This window comes from Macaca thibetana, chromosome 11, assembly GCF_024542745.1.
Source record: "Macaca thibetana thibetana isolate TM-01 chromosome 11, ASM2454274v1, whole genome shotgun sequence".
NCBI lineage: Eukaryota > Metazoa > Chordata > Mammalia > Primates > Cercopithecidae > Macaca > Macaca thibetana.
The window spans coordinates 76,263,745-76,288,230 of NC_065588.1; the positions used below are offsets into that span (position 1 = coordinate 76,263,745).

General features: G+C 38.3%; 1 long non-coding RNA gene across 1 annotated transcript in view; it reads right to left on the reverse strand.

Annotated features, from left to right (window-relative positions):
- LOC126931254 (uncharacterized) overlaps window positions 1-24,486 on the reverse strand; it is a 76,344-nt gene that overhangs the window by 17,176 nt on the left and 34,682 nt on the right. Inside the window, exon 2 of the long non-coding RNA XR_007717807.1 lies at window positions 2,125-2,180. This is a non-coding gene — a long non-coding RNA (uncharacterized LOC126931254). The remainder of the gene's footprint in view (window positions 1-2,124; window positions 2,181-24,486) is intronic.

Consider the following 24,486-nt stretch of genomic DNA (forward strand, 5'->3'; position numbering starts at 1 on the left):
ATTACACCACTGCACTCCAGCCTGAGTGAACAGAGTAAGACCCTGTCTCTTAAAAGAGAAAAAAAGAAGATGAAAGAACATGTAAGCTCTTTGAGGGTGGGGACTATATCCCAGCATTTAGAATTGCAGCCAGCATGTCGCAGGCTTTTATAGAATATATGTGATTAGATATTGTCAAGCCCAAATCCTATTGACCCCTGTGGAAATGGCACCAGGTTCAACAGACAGAAGAAGAGACCCAGAGCCAGCAAATGAGTCATGGGATTTTATTGGAGACTTTCATACAGCGGAGAGAGTCCAGTAGTGGCAGGCTGGGCAGAAGAACTGCAACTGCTTTCAGATCATAAAGCATTTTCACTTAGCACTCTTTCCCTAACAACCTTCACCTGGCAACCTTAATTCAACCCAAAAGTCAGGCCTCGAATTGCTGTGTGGCTGGTGTTTCACAGGATGGGCTGGGGCTCAGATGTTCCTCATAGACAAAGAAGGAATCTCTGGGTTGGCCACTCATGGATCCCTTAGATTAGAACACATTCAGGTACCTCTGCCATACAAGGTCATTCTCAGGGTATGCTTAAGTTATTGCTATTAGATGCGTTTACCCTACAGCTATACATGTATGTGGGAGGCAGGGATGTATCTGTTTGTTTCCTGTTGATTGATCTTTTTTACTCTCTTATTGGTATCCTAGGAATAACCTTAGTCTCCAGTGGAAGCAGAAACAAATGCTCAAAGAAATCTCTAGCCTAAGTGTGAGACAGAAAGATTTTGCTGCCTTTTTAAAGATCATAATTTCATGTCCAAAAATTAGACTCGAGGTTGGGGGAAGGGAGCAGAGGCATGCAGAAGAAGCTGGAGAGAGGGAGGTGTGAAGGGAGTGGAATTATAAAGATAGGAAGGGGAAGAAGGAGTTCTCATGGTACGTGAAGACTGGGAACAGATGGGGAAGGGACATAGAGTGCCGATTTCCTCAATCCTGGATCACCTGTGGACATCCTATCATCCAACAGTCCTGAGAGAGGATGGGGGATTCAGGTGCATGTGGTTGTAGGTGCAAAGGGGGAACCTCGCTCCCTGTTGAAGGTGAAAGTGGACAGAATACAGACAGTGGCAGACACACAGCCCCTGTTACTCAACATGACCACCTCCCATGTCCCAGGATTGTGGAAATATTAGCTTGATAATCATTACAGGAACTCTGTTTTACAAACAAAACACACACACACACACGGATTAGATCAATTATGTAATTTACAAAAGGCCATAAAGCAGCTAGAATCATGGCTTGGATGAAAACTCAGCTGTTTCAATTCCAAAATTAGATGGTTAACCACCACAATATGCTACTTCTTTGGGTTATTTGTCCTGGTTTTCTGGGTAGTGCTTTCTTTCTCTAGTTGGACAGGAGCTGTTTCTGTGGAAATACGTCGGTGGCTAGCAGTTCAAATCTCAGGGTTCAAAGGGTGAGCTTCTCTTTGATTTGAGTTAACCTTGATCTCCAAGTGCCCTAATCTGGTAGAGGAGGAGTAAGTGTCTCTTGGAGTCAGAACCTATGTTTATTGATTGTTTACTATTTGTTGTGCTGGGTTCTTTATATATTTTATATTATTTCTCACAAGTCTATGAGCTGGATAGTATTATATCATTTTGAAGAGAGGTATGGAAAAATGAGACTTCAGAAGGTGAGCTAGTTGCCTAGCATCCCATAGCAGTAAATGATGGAGCTGAGTATAGTTTGGGCCTGTCTAACCTCAAAATTGTGAAAGTGGCAATAACCGTGGCCAGTGGTTCTGATGCTAGGAGGTTAGTTCAGTTGGAAGCACATCTCTGCCAATGGTAGAGGGACCCAAACCGTGTTTCATCACCAACCATAGTCTGTAGAATAAACAACAACTCTCTCACATTCACTTACTCCTATATTTCAAACACATATGGCTGCTTTTATGGTTAATGAGATGTAAATTTACCTAATATATTTAATAAATTTAGAGTTGCTTTTTTGTCATTATATGATAACAGATTCAGAAAGTATATCCATGGGTTGAAAGCAGTGTTGTGAAATGGTTAAGGGCCAGATTCTGGAGACAGAGTATTTTGTGTTTGAATCCTGGCTTTGCTACTTACTGTCTAGCTGTGTGACCTTGAGCAGACTTCAATTTTTCAGGGTTCAGGGTCTTTACCTATAAAAGGAAGATCATAATATCGATTTTATAAGCCGTTGTGAAGGTTAAATAAATTGATCTCTGAAAGTTGCTTAGATAGCACTTGGCCCACAGTAAGCACTTTAAGTTTTAATTATTATTATAACTGGTCTTTTACAGGAAATTTAAGAAACTTATTTTAAGAGGGCCTTTGCCTGAAACAGGTAAGAACCTCTGCATTCAAGTCCAATTTTATCCCTCAGGAGCTATGACTTTAGAAAGCTATTTAAATTTTCTGTGTATCAGTTTAATAGTGTGGTTTTAATGATTAAAATGAGATTCTGTATATAAAGCACTAAACATTGTTTAAAAATCGTAAGTGGTCAATACATAATAGGGATGAAAAATACGATTATCAGTTTAATTATTAACCACGATGGAAAATTTACTTGGACAATGTCACTTTTCAAAAATACCTAATGAAATGTATGACAAGAATGAAAACAACAAAACCACTTTAATTTTTTGACAAGTTTTATGGTCCTGCCTGTGTGCTAAACAATATTACGCGTTAAAAATGATGAGGTCCCTGAAGAAAAGGAGCTTGCCATTTAATTTGGGAAATGAATCACCCACAAACGGCATGTTTTTAAAGCTTTCAGTACCTCGACATAGTGGGAGCTCCATCACTGAGTTGGTATTATTATTATTTTATTATTTATATATATAAAAAAAGCACATAACAGGCTGGGCATGGGGGCTCATGCCTGTCATCCCAGCACGGGAGGCCGAGGCAGGTGGATCACTTGAGGTCAGGAGTTTGAGACAGTCTGGCCAACATGGCAAAACCCTGTCTATACTGAAAATACAAAAATTATCTGGGCATAGTGGTGGGTGCTTGTAATCCCCGCTACTCAGGAGGCTGAGGCAGGAGAATTGCTTCAACTCGGAGGTGGAGGTTGCAGTGAGCCGTGATGGCACCACCACACTCCAGCCTGGGTGACAGAGCGAGACTGTGTTTCACCAAAAAAAAAAAAAAAAAAAGCAAAAATAAAAAAGACCTCGGCGGTATAATACCAACAGTTAGAATATAAAGCTGTGTATAATAAGGGTAGAGACAAGTTTTAAATGAGAGCAATCTGAGTTTAAACCACAGTTGATTATTGTTATTTTCAGTAGTTCTGTTCTACAAAGTTGTCAGAATCAATGAATTAGGGAATACTGAAGCTAATTGCTTCAGCAATTAAGCATTGTTCCTAGGGGAAATGCAGGGTTAGGTTCCTGTGATCCTCTGATTACAACATTTTTTGTCAACTGATCAATTAATAACCTTGTTCTATGTGTGTTTCTGTTTAAAAACACCATATTTGATATACATTGTAGATTCGTTAACATTGCACTCACAAGCCAGCAGCAGCACAACTGATGTCTGGAGTTTATCGAACACATTTTCTCTGTAAGGCACATTATAGCCTCCTTGTGCTCAGGATCATTACATAGCACTTCTGCACTGTGCTCTGGGCTTCCTTTAAACAACAAAATCACCAACAAAAGGACAAACATGCGAAAAACATGCCATTACATAGATCTCAAAAAGGGTACTTGTTTATAATATGAGAGCTAAAACAAGAAGGCAATGTTGCCTTGTTTGACTTCAGCTGGGAATGTGCCATTGTGCACATTTCTGTGAATAACCTCAGAAGCATAGTGAGTATTGATTTTGGGGTTACAAATGAATGTTAGCTGCTAGGTGAATTCGCACATACTGAATCTGTGAATGATAAGGATCAACTGCAAAGTGTAAACCTGGAGGGCTTCATAGAAGACATGTGTTTTGAGTGAGGCCTTGAAGGATGAGTAAATGAAGATGGGAATGATGAATGGGGAGAGATGTCAGCCCCTCGTGGGTTATAGTCTCATCACACTCATACTTTCCTGATCACAGATCCTTTCTCCCTCTAGTATACTATCTTTGAAGCTGAATCCTTGAGCTTTACAATTTACTGCTTATTGAAGAAGGAGCTTAATAAACATAGGGAAACATCTAATTTATAGAATAAATTATCATTAGGCCTCTCTTCATATCTAAGGCAAACCTGTTTTGCCTGTGAATAATAAAAGTCTGAAAATTGTATGTTGGAGAGAGATATCAATTAAAAAATCAGAGTTCGACATGCAACTAAATCTACAAATCAGGACAGATAATTGATAATATTTTGTTGTCAAACACCTACATTAGGGAGTCTAGAGTTAGAAGACTGGAGGACAAGCAAGGAGAGCCTTTTAATGTTCCCTACCTGCAATATCAGCTTATGATGTTTTTGATTATTAAGTGGAAAAAAATGATTTCCCCTTAATCCATAATTTAGACATTACTTCTCAAAAGTGATAAAAATAGTATGTAGGTATTAGTCAAAGATTTGTTTCTTCAAGATTTGGCTGAAAACCAAACTAAAACTTCCATGTGCTCCAATAAACCCAGTGTTTTTCATAGGTTGCTATTTCTAATCCTTGTTGCCATGGTTATGGACTTTACATCAGCAAAAAGGGGATGAGGTACTGAGTGATTTATACCCACTGTTTGATATTTTAAGTGCTTCACCACTGCTCTTTTCCTTTTCTGTAGAAAGTATATTATAAGGATATTTTTCTGGTAGGGCTTTCAGACCTTCAGATAAAGGAGCTCTTGAAACACAACCCACAAGGAATAAAGCCATAGCCAGTTCTTCCCTGATACATTTTAGGGGATGGAAGTGGCAGCAGTCATAAGAAAGCAAATCGAGAAGTAATGGCAGTTGGCTGTTCTACTGAAAATGGTTTAATGGAAATGAGAGGTTGATGAAGCATTTACAGTATAACCTGCAATACAAGGTTGGTGTAGAAAACATTTTAAAATTATAATTAAAATTAAACAGCTCAAGAATGACCTGTATTTTCTCCCTGTAGCATAATCCTTCCTTTGATAAATCTAAGAACCCCTGGATGTTCACTCAGTTGGAAAAATCAATGGTTTAGTTCCAATCACTTTGCAGAGAGGAAACTGGTGATTTGGATGGTTCCACTCCTGGGCCTGTGTTCTGTGGCTATTATTACTGTTGCTTCACATTAATGGGAATAATTCATTAATTGAAAGTCAGCTCTAAAAAGATCAATTACACACATAGCTCCTGCCCATTTTCTGTTACTCTTGGGCTAAGTTCTCCTGCTTCCTCATGGTCCGGAAGGCAGAAATCCCTTCCACCCATAATTGGCAGGTTTTGTAGGTTGAAACCTATGGTTCCAGACAATGGAAATTTGCTCAAGAATTCAGGACTTTTAGTTATCCAACTAGTAGCAAGTATTGTCACTTTAAAGTGTAGTTTATTCCAATTCAACTCTTTCAGTTATTTTAAAATATACAGTAAATTATTGTTAACTATAGTTGCCCTATTAAGCCGCCAAACACTAGACCTTACTTCTCCTAACTAAAAGAAGATAAATGCTTGAAGTAGTGGATACCCCAATTATCATTTGATCATTACACATTATATCTTTTTATCTAAATATCATATGTACCCTATAAATATGTATAACTATTATGTATCCATAATAATAAAAATTAAAAAAATTAAAAAAATGTAGTTTATACAAAGCTTATTAATAGTGGGGGCTCATATAAACCCATATGATTGATTTCAACTTTATAAAACAGATTGTTTTTCAAATCGCTAAAAAGTATTACATGAATTCACTCTGTTAATCTGTGTTTAAGTGTTACGAGAAACTGGCCACAAGGTCAGTACTTAACAGAAGTTAACCTCTTTTCGTTTTCTTTCAAGCTGGTATTGAGGGTGGGAGCCATTATTACAACTCCAGAATGTTTATGCAAAGGAAGAATGATTCAGACTGGCTGTAGTCATTGTGCTAAGATTTATTCATCTTAATGAATAAATCCTTTCCTACTTTTGTTTTTCCAGTTCCTCAACTTTCACTTTTTCCCATGTGTTTCCCATTTCAAATGGAGAAAATGCTAGTACATTTTAACAAAATTCTTTTCAGTTGTCAAAGCTTAGTATATTAAGGAATTTATTCTATTTTTTAAAAGTCTGTATTCTTATAGCACTGGGTTCATAGTACTGATCAAGCATTTAAATAAGAACTTGAAAATTTCGTAATTCCAGCATGCTGGTGAATAAACATGCAATGGAAGGTAAAATGAAAAGCCTCAATTTAAAAAAGTGAGCTTCTGTTGCTGTGATTCAAATGTTTGCTTTAAAAGCACTTAAGTTCCTGCAGAATCTCTTGCTTTTTCTGTTTAACAAATCCTGCTTGCTCCTCCTCCATGAAAGGTTGATGTTACCACAAGAGTTCAGATAAAATGGTGTGGTACAAGTTAGTACAGCCCTCATGGCTCTAAGTTCTTTTTGTGGTGGTAAGTGGGTGGAATATGTATCCAGTTTTTTAGCACAAAGAATTTTAAATGCTCTTAATATTTGAGTGTAAGAATTAAGGTAGTCACACACACTTCCCCATTCTCCTGAACATCCTCCTTTCTGGCTTTAAGGCTCTTGGATAGGTGCCAAAAATGGAAGGCTGAGTGGAGACTATTTTATCTCCTTTATTCAGCTTATGTTCTATTACAACTGCATTATAATTCAATTAATGTAAAATAAGACAAATAATTATAGCCTTGTTATAATATTTTCATCTTGTAGAGTGATAGCATAATAGGGAACACTTTTTAAATATAGTGCCTAGTCTAGTATCTATGTTATATCATATAATCATCATAGTAAGTGTAAAAGCAGTTTTTTAAAAAAATCCTCATTTAATAGATGAAGAAACTGAGTCTCCCACTGCTAAAGCAACTTTTCCAAAGACACAGAACTAATTATAAGGGAAACTTGAGATTGAGATCTGTTTACTTGAACCCACAGCATACCTGTAAACGGGGGAAACTGCTATAGGTGAAGTGTAGAAGTATTGAGGTCCTTATTGTAATGAAACAGAAAATCCTTTGGGAAGAGCTCCAACATTAATCTGCTCCATTTCACATTTTTATTCTGGATAAAGAGTGTTTGGTCTCCAAGGATCAATTGAATCAAGTAATGTTCTTAATTCTGAAATGTAACCTTATGTTCTCTTATGCTACAATTTTTCCAACCCAGGCTTCTATTAATTCCAGACCTATGAATCCACTAGTTGATAAACCCACTAAAACTCAATAGAAGTAGGATGCAGAATACAGTGGTTGAGGGACTGTGCACTTACTAACTGTATGACTGAGCAACTTAACTCCCTGGGACTCTGTTTCCTCATCAGTAAACTGGGGAATGTATAGAATCTATCTCACAGACTTGATATGATCTATCAATCAGCTTATTTATCTATCTATCTTATGTACCATCTATATGTCCACTGCACCTAGAACAGTGCCAGGAACAGAGCCATTGCTGTATATTGTCATCAATTAAATGTCCTTGTGACTTTTTCCTCAATGGTAGACCTTTTCATATGTTCCTTATGCGAACTGCAACAGCATGCAATTTGCCCAGTAGTCCAAGCTAGGGGACTGGGCATCAGCTTTTCTTCCTTTTCCTCCTTCATCCCTATGTCCACTTGATTACCAAGTCCCGTTGATGTTAGTTTTAAGTATTTCTTGAAGCGGCTACTTCTCTACATCTCCACTGTCACCCCACTAGTTGTAGATACAATCTCTTTATCTTGATTACTTAAACAGCCTTCTTGATGGTCTCTTCCCTTCAGTTTTCCCCCACTCCCAGTTGCATCCATCCTCCTCACTGTAGTCAGGGTGATTGAAAAATGTGTCACACTGTGTTCCTCATTAGCTTTTATAGTTTCCTGTTATTAAGGTAAATTCTAAAACTTTAATAAAGTCCTACTGATGGATAGACTAGTTTGCCAGAGTTGTCTCTTATCAACTCTTTACTCTCGGAGCTCTAGTCATAAGGATCTTCTTTTTTTTCTTGCAGGCTTCACACTCCTGTTGACTGTAGCATCTTCTCATTTGCTGTCCCTGTGCCAGAATATTGTCCCTTCTCTTCCCATAGTTAATTCTTATGAATCCTTCAACACTCAGCTCAAATATCACTTTCTTGACCCCATGGCTAAGTCAGATCTGTTATATATTCAAATCACTCTACTTTTCTTTCATAGCACTCATTTAAAATGTAATTGAATAATTAGTTGTGTGTTAAAATGCAGGCTCCATAAAAGCTGTCCTGTCACTACTGTATACGTACCACCTAGCAGAGAGTGCCTTGCACATAGTTGGCATTCAATATTTACTGCATGACTTTCTCCATTTAGGAACATAGTAATAGCTGAATAATTGGAAATACTGCTAGTATTATTCTAAAAATGCCCATACCTTTGCAAACATTCACACAACTATTTGAAAAAGAAAAATGGGCCTGTAATGATGTAACTGTTTTCAAGTAATATTATATTCTAGACACCTGATAACTGAGAACTTTTGCCTTGTTTCTGAAGATTCATCAGTACTATTTAAAATATGATTGATCTTTTGTGGCCAGGGGTTTCAAAATATAATTTATTTCGTACAGCAAATAACTTGGTCTTTTCCCTGTTGACCGAATCCAAACACCTACAGTAGTTGGGCTGCAAATATCAGAATTCCCAATATCCATTTCTATTTTAACCTGAAGATGATTAACGAAGCGTGAAGGTGTTAAGCCATGTGGTAGATGCTGTAGGGGATACAGTGATGTATGAGGCAAGGAACCTACTCTGAAAGCAGCTTACAAGCTAGTATAGGAGATAGAGAACCATTTGAATACCCAAAATGCAGTAGACTTGTGATGGGGCCAGGATCCAGTGAGAAACATCCCAATCTCACACCTCTCCCATATCCAGATTGTTGGGAAGACTGAATGCTTAGAAAAGTCACGAACCTCAAGCTTGTCCATTTCTCAACCATTTCTCAACCCTAATTGCTCATTAGAATCACTGGGGGAGCTTTAAAAAATGGATACTTAGGCCCTGCCTCAGATCAATTAAATTGCCAAGAGAGGTGTATTCTCTCCTGTGTGTGGTAGCAAGCACTTACCTAACTTGGGGAAGGACCCAATTCACTTAGCTAGCTAGTGCCAAGGATACACTTAATAATTGAGTGGATACAGTGCCTTAGTTCTTCACTGTCTTCCTTATTTTCTCAAGAAGGCATGTGTTGGAGGGGTGAGAGCATGTCAGGGGGGTGAGAGCAGTGTTGTAGGGCTGAGAGAGAGCTGCCTGGTTGGGCACATTTTAAGTGCAAGGCATTATTGTAGGTATCTATAGATTGTCACACAAAACATTTAGTAAGGATCATGTACCATCAATCTTTTAAAGAAATCTGGTAAATTCATAATTTTTATTATGAACCAAAACACACTCGAAAATAAAAACTGGCCTGGCACAGTGGCTCATGCCTGTCATCACAGCACTTTGGGAGACTGAGGCTGAGGGATCACCTGAGGTCGGGAGTTTGAGACCAGCCAGACCAACACGAAGAAACCCTGTCTCTACTAAAAATGCAACAGATGAGCCAGGCGTGGTGGTGCATGCTTGTAATTCCAGCTACTTGGGAGGCTGAGGCCGGAGAATCGCTTGAACCTGGGAGGTGTGGTGAGCAGTGAGCCAAGATGGCGCCATTGCACTCCAGCCTGGGTAACAAGAGCGAAACTCCGTCTCAAAAAAAAAAAAAAAAAAAAGAAAAAACTGAAATTAAGAAAGTATGCTGAGAAAAAAAATCATGACTAAATTAGCAATTTCCTATCTTTGGGTAAATTTCATTTAAAACTACTCTAAGAACATAAGCAATAGTGGTTAGTGTGAGTTTAAAACATATGTGGAGAAAAAGTCATATCAAAATAAATTCAATTATCACTCAATTATAAAATGGTACAGGTAGAAGGTAGAAGAGAGCCTATGATTCATTCTTTATTTTAAAATTAACGCTCAGAGAAGTTAGATTGCTTGCCTAATGTCACCCAGCTAGCTATTTTGAGAAAGTTTCTCATATATTAGCTACATTTCTGAAATAAAAGGAAATCGTGATATCAATTTAGAAGATGTTACTTCAGGATAACCCACAGATTTTTATCTTTGCACCACTTATCATTGTTCTTGGGCAGTATCTAAATTGCTCTAATTAAGACCCTTTTCACCTGAAGAGTAAAAATTATTGATGCTTTTAGCCCAGTCTATATAAATGTTTAAATATATATCAAGAATTACAAGTATCATGAACCTTGATGTTAATACAGTAACATTTTTCCTTTCTGCTTCCCAACTCTTGTCTTTCCCCATCATATTCCTCTTTACCCATTCAGACGTTTTGATTTTGGATAAGAAGTGGTAAATTGATATCCCTGGCATGACTACATTTAAATAACTATATCTGAAGAGTGTTTTATGGAAAAGTTTACAAAGCACTGGAACTTTGCTGTCAATACCTGACAGTGTACCCACTGGAAATTGTCAAAGGCTTCATTCCAAAAGATACTGGGAAAAAACATCAACCATTTGCAGATAAAAACATTTCCATAAAAACACGAGCAAACTGTGTTTTGGATCTGTTCAGATTTAATTGTGCGACCAAATGTCATATGACATCACTAAAGACAAAAGGGAATAATTCCCAGATCTACAAGGATGAGTGGGCACAAATCACCACTGCTGCAGTGTATCGACTGAAACATTTGTTGACTCCAAAGCCACTGCGCCCCATTTGGATATTATACTCAGATGTTGCCATTCGGGATTTGTGTGTGGACACATTTATGCATGAAATGATGAAGGAAGATTCTTCAGCTCTTAGCAGATGTATCTTCTCATGAAATCATTTTTTCCTGCCTTCATTTGGGAGAGGGTGGCTTTCACACTACCAGAAACCATCTCATGCTGATGCTGTTATATTTCAGTCTTCACAGACTATATCCAGGGTCCCAAGTCACTAGACTGGTAATCTGTTTTAGGGTTATTTCTTAATGGTTTGACAATCACCTGTGTGTTTGTTTTCTCTCCAGAGATTGAATGTCCACTTTTCTTATTTCCTGTTCCTCTTTTTTTCTTGACATATTTTTTGGTAATTCCTTTTCTGTTCTTCTCCATATGATTCCTAAACTGATTATTAGCTGTTCAGGCAACTGGCGCATATTATAACAGGAGTTGAAGACTTTTGTAGCCATCTTGTGAAACATACACATACACATACACAGGTGTGTGCACATGTACACAATCCTATACCTCATGCCTTACTAGTACTCATAATGTTTGATTCTCTGGATTGCATTATTCCATATTTTATACCTGCTTCAGCTATATTTAATTAATCATACTGTACAGAAACCAACGCAACAGTGGCCATTAAATTCTTGTATTTGTTATGCTTATCTTACTTAGTTTTATCAATTCAGCAGTGAAATGCATGACAATATTTATTAGTACTATGGTTTTTCTTTTTTTAAAAAAAATTAGCACTATGTTTTTGAAGCATTTTTTTTTACTTTGGTTAATTTGCTAAAAATTTTAATGAATTACCAATTTGACAAATTTACAAAGAGTTTACATGTACCAAAATGTGTATCTTCTAACCATTTATAAATTTTATGGTAATTTATATTGACTAGAGTGATTTATCATCTGCCTGATATTGGCTGGGCCTGCTCAGGCATCTGGGATCGGCTGGCAGATTAGTTGTAAACTGGCCTAGAATGGCTATATTAGTTTCCTATTTCTGCTGTAACAAATTATCTCATACTTAATGAAATGTTATTCAAAGAGTTAAAAGCAACAAGCCCTTTGGAACATAAACAAATTTACAAGCAACCTTATTAAAAGGTGGGCAAAGGACGCAACAGACATTTTTCAAAAGAAGGCATATATGTAGCCTACAAGCATATGAAAAAATGCTTAACATGACTAATCACTAGAGAAATGCAAATCAAAACCACAATGGGATACCATCTCACATCAGTCAGAATTTTTGGCTATTATTAAAGTGAAAAAATTAAAGTGAAAAAGTGAAAAAATGGCAGATGCTAGTGAGGGTGCAGAGAAGAGGAAATGCTTATACACTGCTGGTGGGGATGTAAATTAGTTTAGCCATTGTAGAAAGCACTGTGGTGATTTCTCAAAGAATTTAAAACAGAATTACCCTTCGACCCAGCAAGCCCCTTATTGGGTATATACCCAAAAGAATACAAATAATTCTACCGTAAAGACACATGTACACATATGCTCATTGCAGCACTGTTTACAAAAATAAAGACATAGAATCAACCTAAAGGCTCATCAATGGTAGACTGGATAAAGAAAATATGATACATACACACCATGGAATACCACATAGCCATAAAAAAGCAAGATCATGCCCTTTGCAGCAACGTGATGGAGCTGGAAGCCATTATCCTAAGCAAACTAATGCAGGAACAGACAACCAAATACCACAAGTTATTTATAAATGGGAGCTAAGTAACAAGAATACATGGACACGAAGAAGGAAATAACAGACACTGGGGCCTATTTGAGAGTGGAGGGTGGGAGGTGGGAGAGGATCAAAAAGCTATCTCTTGGGTACTATGCTTATACCTGGGTGATGAAGTAATCCGCACACCAAACCCCATGACACGCAGTTTACCTATATAACAAACCTGCACATATACACTAAAACTAAAACAAAAGTTAAAAAGAAACAACCCTTTTGTAAGTTGCTAATATCAGGAAGTTGGTAAATAGATTTATTTTTGCATTTAGTCATTAATCTAATTGACTTTCAGTGAACTGGCTTTAGAACATTGGATTTTTGTCATGTTGACTTGCTTCCTTTTCAAATGGATTATGTCATTTGAATTTTGCAGTAATTCTGATTAATTATTCTGCAATAATTCTGAATAATTGTTCTTTCTGTAGTGGTAAGTGGGTGGAATACATTTCTAGTTTTTATAACACAAACGATGCTAAGCACTGTGAATCATATCAAGAGACATTTGTCCCAAATTGGTGATGTGAAATTTGATTACTTGGCTAAAGTGACATTTGCTAGATATTTTCCTTGTTATTTTTTTTTTCTCTTTGCAATTTATGGCAATCTATGTGGGAGATACTCTGAGAATATGTCAGTATCCTGTATCTTAAATTTTCACCCAATGCTTTTAGCATCCATTGATGACTTTTGCTTGAATCAATTATTAAATTTGTGGTTTTCTAATTCTAACATTTATTAGCTGACATTCTTCTATAAAGATGTTCTCCCCTACCTCCTTTCTTTAGTAATACTTTGGACACATGGATTTAAATATATATATATATTTTCTCACACACACACACACACACACACATAATTTATGGTTATCATTATTCTTTGCTCAGATTATTCCAGATTTGGCTTTAAGACAGCTCTTATATCTTTCTGACTCGATCAGTCTTTAACCTCTTTTCTCTTTTATGACACACGGAAAAAATATGCTCTAGGCTCATCTTGTGCTCCTAAATGCCCCAAATTTAGAATCATTAGTTTCTTTAAGAAGACTGAGTGTGGAATGATATTTAGAAACAAAAATCTAAAACTAAATGTTTTCATTCTACTAAGCTACTGTTGCTTCCAGGCCCTTGCAGAGGTCAGAGCTCAAAATGTATCAAAATAAAAGTTTGTATTGACATGACTTCTATTTTAAATCAGACAACACAGGGTTCTTTCTCTATTAGTTATTTGTATCTTCTTTTTCATTCAGGGAGAAATCTGGTTTCCCAAACATTAATATCTTTACTCATTTACTTTATCATGCCATTGGAAACTCATAGTATCTTATTTTACTTTGTATCTGAGTTATGCTGTATCTATGCATTGTGAGAAATTTTCTCTGCCATTGTTGATCCATGTGATTTGTTTGAAGGATTTTTATACAGGTTTGGATGAAAGAGGATTTCATTATTTAGAGGTGACACAGAACACTTTAACACTAGCTTTCAAAGCTTTTAGAGCTCAAAGGAATCCATGTCTCTTCAATTTATTTCATTATTGGCCAGAGTAACACCTGATTGGCCGCATGCAATATCAAAGGACGAGAGAAGTGCAAATGTACTACATGCCTAGAAGGGTAACTAGAATAGCACTGATGACTGATGACCACCACGTTAGTCTTTATTTTTTTTTTCTAGATATGAAAGTGAATATGTATTTAGAATAAGTAAAGAAATCATAACAAAATATAAAATTTTTAAAGCTGACAATTATCACAAACATCACGAAATCTAGCAAATTACCTTATGCACTCCTATAGTACTTAAAAAAAATTTTTTTTTTATACCTTAAGTTCTGGGATACATATGCAGAACGTGCAGGTTTGTTACATAGGTATACATGTGCAATGGTGGTTTGCTGCACCCATTAACCCGTTATCTACATTGGGTATTTCTCTCTCTGTGCCCAGGCTGAAGTGCAGTGGTGCCATTTCGGCTCACTGCAAGTTCTGCCTCCTGGGTTCATGCCATTCTCCTGCCTCAACCTCCCAAGTAGCTGGGACTACAGGCGTCCGCCACCATGCCTGGCTAATTTTGGTATTTTTAGTAGAGATGGGGTTTCACCATGTTAGCCAGGATGGTCTCGATCTCCTGACCTCGGGATCTACCTGCCTCGGCCTCCCAAAGTGCTGGAATTACAGGCGTGAGCCACCGTGTCTGGCCTACGTTAGGTATTTCTCCTAATGCTATCCCTCCGCTTGCTCCCCACTACCTGAAAGGCCCCAATGTGTGATGTTCCCCTCCCTGTGCCCATGTGTTCTCATTTTTCAACACCCACTTATGAGTGAGAACATGCGGTTTTTGGTTTTCTGTTCCTGTGTTAGTTTGCTGAGAATGATGGCTTCCAGCTTCATCCATGTCCCTGCAAAAGACATGAACTCGTTCTTTTTTATAGCTGCATAGTATTCCATGGCATATATGTGCCACATTTTCTTTATACAGTCTACCATTGATGAACATTTGGGTTGGTTTCAAGTCTTTGCTATTGTGAATAGTGCTGCAATACACATATGTGTGCATGTGTCTTTATAGTAGAATGATTTATAATCCTTTGGGTGTATACCCAGTAATAGGATTGCTGGATCAAATAGCATTTCTAGTTCTAAATCCTTGAGGAATCACCACACTGTCTTCCACAATGGTTAAACTAATTTACACTCCCACCAACAGTGTAAAGGCATTCCTATTTCTCCACATCCTCTCCAGCATCTGTTTTTTCCTAACTTTTTAATGATCACCATTCCAAGTGGTGTGAAATGATATCTCATTGTGGCTTTAATTTACATTTCTCTAATGACCAGTGATGAGCTTTTTTCGTATGTTTGTTGGCTGCATAAATGTGTTCTTTTGAGAAGTGTGTCTTCATATCCTTTGCCCACTTTTTGATAGGGTTATTTTTTCTTGTAAATTTGTTTAAGTTCCTGGTAGACTCTGGATATTAGCCCTTTGTTCGATGGGTAGAGTGCAAAAATTTTCTCCCATTCTGTAGGTTGCCTGTTCACTCCAATGATAGTTTCTTTTGCTGTGCAGAAACCCTCTAGTTTAATTAGATCCCATTTGTCAATCTTGGCTCTTGTTGCCATTGTTTTTGGTGTTTTAGTCATGAAGTCTTTGCCCATGCCTGTTTTCTGAATGGTATTGTCTAGGTGTTCTTCTGAAGTTTTTATGGTTTCGGGTCTTACGTTTAAATCTTTTATCTGGCTTGAGTTGATTTTTGTATGAGGTGTAAGGAAGGGGTCCAGTTTCAGTTTTCTGCATATGGCTAGCCAGTTTTCCAAACACCATTTATTAAATAGAGAATCCTTTCCCCATTGCTTGTTTTTGTCAGGTTTGTCAAAGATCAGATGGATGTAGATGTGTGGTGTTATTTCTGAGGCCTCCATTCTGTTCCGTTGGTCTATATATCTGTTTTGGTATCAGTACCATGCTGTTTTGGTTATTGTAGCCTTGTAGTATAGTTTGAAGTCAGGTAGCATGATGCCTGCAGCTTTGTTCTTTTTGCTTAGGATTGTCGTGATTATATGGGCTCTTTTTTGGTTCCATATGAAATTTGAAGTAGTTGCTTCTAATTCTGTGAAGAAAGTCAATGGTAGCTTGATGGGGATATCATTGAATCTATAAATTACTTTGGGCAGTATGGCCATTTTCACGATATTGATTCTTTCTATCCATGAGCATGGAATGTTTTTCCATTTGTTTGTGTCCTCTCTTATTTCCTTGAGCAGTGATTTGTAGTTCTCTTTGAAGAGGTCTTTCACATCCCTTGTAAGTTGTATTCCTAGTTATTTTATTGTCTGTGTAGCAATTGTGAATGGGAGTTCACTCATGATTTGGTTCTCTATTTGTCTATTATTGGTGTATAGGAATGCTTGTAATTTTTGCACGTTGATTTTTCTATCCTGAGACTTTGCTGAAATTGCTTATCAGCTTAAGGAGTTTTGGGGCTGAGACTATGGGATTTTCTAAATATACAATCATGTCATCTAAAACAGAGATAATTTGACTTCATCTGTTCCTATTTGAATACCTTTTATTTTTTGTTGCCTGATTGCCCTGGCCAGAACTTCCAATACTAGGTGGAATAGAAGTGGTGAGAGAGGGCATTCTTGCCTTGTGCCAGTTTTCAAACAGAAAGCTTCCAGCTTTTGCCCATTCAGTATGATATTGGCTGTGGGTTTGTCATAAATAGCTTTTATTATTTTTAGATATGTTCCCTCAATAACTAGTTTATTGAGGTTTTTTAGAATGAAGAGATGTTGAATTTTATTGAATGTCTTTTCTGCATCTATCGAGACAATCATGTGGTTTTTGTCATTGTTTCTGTTTATGTGATGGATTATGTTTATTGATTTGTGTGTGTTGAACCAGCCTTGCATCCCAGGGGTGAAGCCGACTTGATTGTGGTGGATAAGCTTTTTGATGTGCTGCTGGATTCAGTTTGCCAGTATTTTATTGAGGATTTTTGCATCGATGTTCATCAGGGATATTGGCCTGAAATTTTCTTTTTTCTGTTGTGCCAGGTTTTGGTATCAGGATGATGCTGGCCACATAAAATGTTATGGAGGATTCCTTTTTTTTCTATTGTTTGGAATAGTTTCAGAAGGAATGGTACCAGCTCATCTTTGGACCTCTGGTAGAATTCAGCTGTAAATCTGTCTGGTCCTGGACTTTTTTTCGGTTGGTAGGCTACGAATTACTGTCTCAATTTTAGAACTTGTTATTGGTCTATTCAGGGATTTGACTTCTTCCTGGTTTAGTCTTGGGAATGTGTTTGTGTCCAGGAATTTATGCATTTCTTCTAGATTTTCCTGTTTATTGTGTAGAGGTGTCTATAGTATTCTCTGATGGTAGTTTGTATTTCTATGGGATCAGTGGTGATCTCCCCTTTATCATTTTTTATTGTGTCCATTTGATTCTTCTTTCTTTCTGTATTAGTCTGGCTAGTGTTCTATGTATTTTGTTAATCATTTCAAAAAACCATCTCCGGCATTCAATTGATTTTTTGAAGGGTTTTCATGTCTCTATCTCCTTCAGTTCTGCTCTGATTTTAGTTATTTCTTGTCTTCTGCTAGCTTTTGAATTTGTTTGCTCTTGCTTCTCTAGTTCTTTTAATTGTGATGTTAGGGTGTTGATTTTAGATCTTTCCTACTTTCTCCTGTGGGCGTTTAGTGCTATAAATTTCCCTCTAACATGGCTTTAGCTGTGTCCCAGAGATTCTGGTATGTTGTGTCTTTGTTCTCATTGGTTTCAAATAACTTATTTATTTCTGCCTTAATTTCATTATTTACCCAGTAGTCATTCAGGAGCAGGTTGTTCAGTTTCCATGTGGTTTTGCAGTTTTGATTCAGTTTCTTAATCCTGAATCAAATTCAGTTCTAATTTGATTGCACTGTGGTCTGAGAGACTGTTATGATTTTCATTCTTTTGCATTTGCTGAGGAGTGTTTTACTTCCTATTATGTGGTCGATTTTAGAATAAGTGTGATGTGGTGCTGAGAAGAATGTACATTTTGCTGATTTGGGGTGAAGAGTTTTGTAGATGTCTATTAGGTTTCTTTGTCCAGAGCTGAGTTCAAGTCCTGAATATCCTTGTTAATTTTTTGTCTCGTTGATCTGTGTAGTATTGACAGTGGAGTGTTAAAGTCTCCTACTATTATTGTGTGGGAGTCTAAGTCTCTTTGTAGGTCTCTAAGAACTTGCTCTATGAATCTGGGTGCTCCTGTATTGGGTGCATATATATTTAGGATAGTTAGCTCTTCTTGTTGCATTGATTCCTTTACCATTAGGTGATGCCCTTCTTTGTCTTTTTTGATCTTTTTTGGTTTAAAGTCTGTTTTATGAGACTAGGATTGCAACCCCTGCTTTTTTTCTTCCATTTTCTTGGTAAATCTTCCTCCATCTGTTTATTTTGCGCCTATGTGTGTCTTTGCACATGAGATGGGTCTCTTGCATACAGCACACTGATGGATCTGGACTCTATCCAATTCGCCAGTTTGTGTCTTTTAATTGGGGCATTTAACCCATTTACATTTAAGGTTAATATTGTTATGTGTGAATTTGATCCTGTGATTATGATGCTAGCTGGTTATTGTGCCCATTAGTTGATGTAGTTTCTTCATAGTGTCAATGGCCTTTACATTTTGGTTTGTTTTTGCAGTGGCTGGTACCAGTTTTTCCTTTCTATATTTAGTGCTTCCTTCAGGAGCTCTTGTAAGGCAGGTCTGGTGGTGACAGAATCCCTCAGAATTTGCTTGTCTGTAAAGGATTTTATTTCTCCTTCTCTTATGAAGCTTAGTTTGGCTGGATATGAAATTCTGGGTTGAAAATTCTTTTCTTTAATGTTGAATATTGGCACCTACTCTTTTCTGGCTTGTAGAGTTTCTGCCAAGAGATCTGCATTAGTCTGATGGGCTTCCCTTTGTGGGTAACCCGACCTTTCTCTCTGGCTGCCTTTAACGTTTTTTTTCTTCATTTCAACTTGGTGAATCTGACTATTATGTGTCCTGGGGTTGCTCTTCTTGAGGAGGGTCTTTGTGGTGTTCTCTGTATTTGCTGAATTTGAGTGTTGGCTGGTCTTGCTAGGTTGGGGAAGTTCTCCTGGATAATATCCTGCAGAGTGTTTTTCAACTTGGTTCCATTCTCCCCATCACTTTCATGTATACCAATTAAATGTAGGTTTGGTCTTTTCACATTGCCCTATATTTCTTGAAGGCTTTGTTTGTTCCTTTTCATTCTTTTTTCTCTAATCTTGTCTTCACACTTTATTTCATTAAGTTGATCTTCAATCTCTTATATCCTTTCTTCTGCTTGATTCATTTGGCTATTGATACTTTGGCGTGCTTCATGAAGTTCTTGTGCTGTATTTTTCAGCTCCATCAGGTCATTTATGTTCTTCTCTAGACAGGTTATTCTAGTTAGTAATTCCTCTAACCTTTTATCAAAGTTCTTACCTTCCTTGCATTGGGTTAGAACATGCTCTTTTAGCTCGGAGAAGTTTATGACCCACCTTCTGAAGCCTACTTCTGTCAGTTCGTCAAACTCATTATCCATCCAGTTTTGTTCCCTTGATGGTGAGGAGTTGTGATCCTTTGGAGAAGAGGCATTCTGTTTTTTGTAATTTTCAGCCTTTTTGCCCTGGTTTTTCCTCATCTTCATGGATTTATCTACCTTTAGTCTTTCCTCTTGGTGACCTTTGGATGGAGTTTTTGTGTGGTCTTCCTTTTTGTTGATTTTGATGCTATTGCTTTCTCTTTGTAATTTTTTCTTCTAACAGGCCCTTCTTCTGCAGGTCTGCTGGAGTTTGCTGGAGGTCCACTCCAGACCCTGTTTGCCTGGGTATCATCAGCTGAGGCTGTAGAACAGCAAAGATTGCTACCTCCTCTTTCCTCTGCTTCCTCTGGAGCCAGAGCTCTCCTGTATGAGGTGTCTGACGACCTCTGCTGGGAAGTATCTCTCTGTCAGTAGGCATGGTGGTCAGGGACCCACTTGAGGAGGCAGTCTGTCCCTTAGCAGAGCTCAAGCACCGTGCTGGCAAACCCACTGCTCTCTCCAGAGCCAGCAGGCAAGAACATGTAAGTCTGCTGAAGCTGCTCACACAGCCGCTCCTTCCCCCCAGGTGCTCTGTCCCAGGGAGATGGGAGTTTTGTCTATAAGCCCCTGACTGGGGCTGCTGCCTTTCTTTTTCAGAGATGCCCTTCCCAGAGAAAAGGAATCTAGAGAGGCAATCTGTCTACCAGGCCTTTGTTGAGCAGTAGTGGGCTCTGCCCAGTTCGAACTTCCTGGCAGCTTTGTTTACACTGTGAGGGGAAAACTGCCTACTCAAACCTTAGTAATGGTGGACGCCCCTCCCCCTACCAAGTTTCAGTGTCCCAAGTTGACTTCAGACTGCTGTGCTGGCAGCGAGAATTTCAAGCCAGTGGATCTTAGCTTGCTGGGCTCCGTGAGGGTGGGATTTGCTGAGCAAGACCACTTGGTTCCCTGGCTTCCGCCCCCTTTCCAGGGGGAGTGAATGGTCCTGTCTTGCTGGTGTTCCAGGTGCCACTGGGGTATGAAAAGAAACTCCTGCAGCTAGCTCGATGTCTGCCCGAATGGCCACACAGTTTTGTGCTTGAAAGCCAGGGCCCTGCTGGTGTAAGCACCTGAGGGAATCTCCTGGTGTGTGGGTTATGAAGACTGGGAAAAGCATAGTATCTGGGCCAGATAGCACCGTCTCTCATGGCACAGTCTCTCACGGTTTCCCTTGGATAGGGGAGGGAGTTCCCTGACCCCTTGTGCTTCCAAGGTGAGGTGATGCCCTACCTGGCTTCTGCTTGCCCTCTGTGGGCTGCACCCACTATCTAACCAGTCCCAGTGAGATGAACCGGGTACCTCAGTTGGAAATGCAGAAATCACCTGCCTTCTACATTGGTCTCCCTGGGAACTGCATACGGGAGCTGTTCCTATTTAGCCATCTTGCCCCAATCATCCACTGCATTAATCTTAATGACCAATGATGTTTATAAAATTTACAACCAATCTTTGTTGAGGCTTTAATCACTCTCTTAGTCCAGGTCCCCCAGAAAACAAAGAGTGAGGCAAAAGCTTAGATGAATTTTTTTATTAGGGAATGCAATCCTAGGAAAGCTGGTATGAGTAAAAGGAGAATGAGATGAGGAAGAAAGGAAAGCCAAACGAGGATATATTCTGAGCAAAACTTTTACCACCTGGTATCAAATGCAACTGATTACTCACTCTTAAACCTCTCCTTCTAAGAGAACATATTAAACTACCACATCTCTGGATGGCCCATCTTGGGAAAAAGAATTTATCTATGAACTCTCATCTGTCATTGCTCAAAGAGTTCCATAAAGTGTGTCAGCTTACCTGAACTTTGGTTGTGTTTTTCTTGTGCTTCTGTACATTGTGAGCAAGTGAGGTGGGGCTCTATGCTCCAGTGGAAACAGGAAAGCCATAGGACAGGAGGTGCAAGGTGATCTGTTGGCATGAAGTCCATGCTGTTGGGAAAGCCTACTGGAGCCCATATGGAGTTGGTCATCAAAGTGAAGATTCAACTGTTTCAGTTGGATAATGGCTGAAGAGACAAATGGGGCCCAGAGTATCAGGGCTGGCATGTAAGAGATATCTGACATAACCGCTTTTACCTTTGAATCTTAGTTACCATGTTACCTACCATCCATAAAATGGAGGCAATAAACTATCTCTGGGTGACTTAAAAAAAAAAAAATATATATATATATATAATGGAACTCATCATGTATTCTTTAAAACAAGACTTTTTTTTATTAATGCCATTAATTATTTTTCCATTAATGGCAGTAATTATTCAATTCATTTAAGTTAGAGACCTTGGAGTAATCTTTGACTCCTATTTCTTACTCTGCAATCACAGTCAGAAGCCTAGACATGTAGAACCTAGCTCCACAATGCCCCTTGAATCTTCTAACTCATTTCTTTCCCATTACTATCATGTTAACTCAGGCTTTGAGTACATTTTGCCTGAAATAGCCACCTGATGTTTTCCATACCTCCTGCCTCTCCTTTCTCTTGCCAGAATAATCTCCTTAAAGCATCTGATCCTATTTTTTCTTCTTCAAAACATCATTCGCTTCCAAGAGTCCACTAAATTAAATCCAACCTTCATTATCCAGGACCTAGAAGAATCCTCAAATCAATTACACCTGCCTTTTCTACCTAGTTCTGTTTTCTTAGCATCTGTGTACCTAATTGCAGCCAAATTGGATTTCACAGGTTTCCTTGGATACAAACTTTGCTTTCTTAACTTTATTTCTTGTTCATATTTTCCTGCAATCTTAAAATGCCCTTCCTGCATATACTTCCTCATCAAAAACATATATTCTCCTTTCTTAAAAGCACATCTTTAAAACTATCTCCTTCAGGAAGCCTGGACTGTCCCATCAAGCCTATTGTCTCATCACTGCCAGTGATGAGTCTCTTGCCTGGGTGTCTTCACTTCTAATGTAGACTATTTTTTACCTTCCCTTAAAGAGGTGGGGGATCATGCAGCTTCTCTATTTTCGGAGCTATAGGACACCCCAAGTCACCGTCTAGTTTAGGAGCTTGGCCCAAGGCAGGGAAGAGGTGAGTTTGGCAGCCTCGGATGAGGGAAATCGGAGGAAATTATGCTGCCAAGATAACTGTGTTTTGTACCCCTAGATTGAGCTCTTTGATCATACAAATCTATGGAAGGGTCTTTCTATGGAAAGGTCTTTCTCAGCTGCCATCAGCTGTGAAGCATGCCTGAGATAGATGCTGGCTGATTTTGCGATGATGGGTAAACTACAGTATTTGCTGATTTGGATGATCTCACAGCACTAGGTGGCGGATAGAAGGAATGCAATGTTTTCTTCCCTTCCCCGATGGCTTAGGAAGGTGAAGTGGACACTGACTGTCATGTGCCCAAAGTGTTTACTTGTAAATGAGTTCTAAGTTCAATATACTTACAAAATGTGGTAAACAAGAGCTCAAGCAGTAAATCTCTACCAGTCATTTGACATAATTATCCTCTAGAATAATGTGAAATACAGTTTAATTGACACCATTTCAAACAGCATTTGCTTTATTTGGGTGGAGTTTTTTTCCTACTAATAACAAAATTGGAGAAAAATGACTCTTACTGCATGTAAGCTAACATTTTGTACCAGTGAGAACATATTTTGGTAGGAAAAAGATGAAAGCTAAAAATAGTATACTGGAAAAGTCATTTTATCAGGCATATTCTGACTGAGAGAGTTCCTAAAACTCTTAAGAAGTGTTTGATCTTAGATCTGTTTTTTTTTTTTTGGTCATTTTCAGGAGAAGAATTGCTCTTTGATATTGATATTGGATATTAAGCAAGGTTTCTGGTTTCAAAGGAAATAGGATTTTATTTATTGAGAAGAGGCCTGCTCATAGGGAGGAAGCTGGCTAATTTTGGCCTATTTCCCTGGAATCACAATTTCCTATCTGATGGGAATTTGAGGAGCGTGATTGTTTATATTCTAGAAAATACAGTGGGAAGAAGAGAGGAAACAGCATCAAGGGGCTGACCTTTTGACCCAGCTGACAGCTACCAAATCCAAGATTTTAGAGTTAGAATTGCAGGGCATTGGGAGTGCATCTTCCTAAGGCCAGTGAAATATGATTTTGAGTTCTATGAAGAACGCAGGACTCTCTCTTGACTATCTCTTGAATCTGTTCTCTTTATCATTTCTCTTACTTCTTACTCTGTAATCAGTCAGAAGCAGTCAGTAGTTCACAGTCACAAGGGTAAATGGCACAGCTTGTTAGCTGGTCTCCTTTGCCACTAAATTCAACCTGGCTTCAGTTCACCCTGCAGTCTGCTGCTAGTGTTATAATTGCAATGGCAGAGATTGTCTATAATAGAGATTGTATATAATATAATCACAATGTCTGCCATTGTGATTACAACACTAGCAGCAGACCGCAGGGTGCAATAATGTCAACCCTCTGCTTATAAACCTTTGTTGTCTTGCTGTTGTTTATAGGAAAGTGTCTAATGCCCTTAACTTGACCTTTCCCATCAGAGTTAGTGGCCCCTTCCCCCGTGTACTCTGGTACTGTATTGTGCTGATTTGTTGCCATGGCATTCTCACACTTACCCAGTGAGTTTCATAAAGGCAGAAACTATGTCTTATTTATCTATGTACTTTCATCCTTTAATACAATTTTTTGTACACAGTAGGTATTCATTAAATTCTTCAGTTTTAAAATGCTACACAGTAAATCAGATTATGTTCACTCTATTCATATGTTGTAGTTCAATTCAGGGACTATCTATTGAATGCTTATTATGTTTCAAAAAC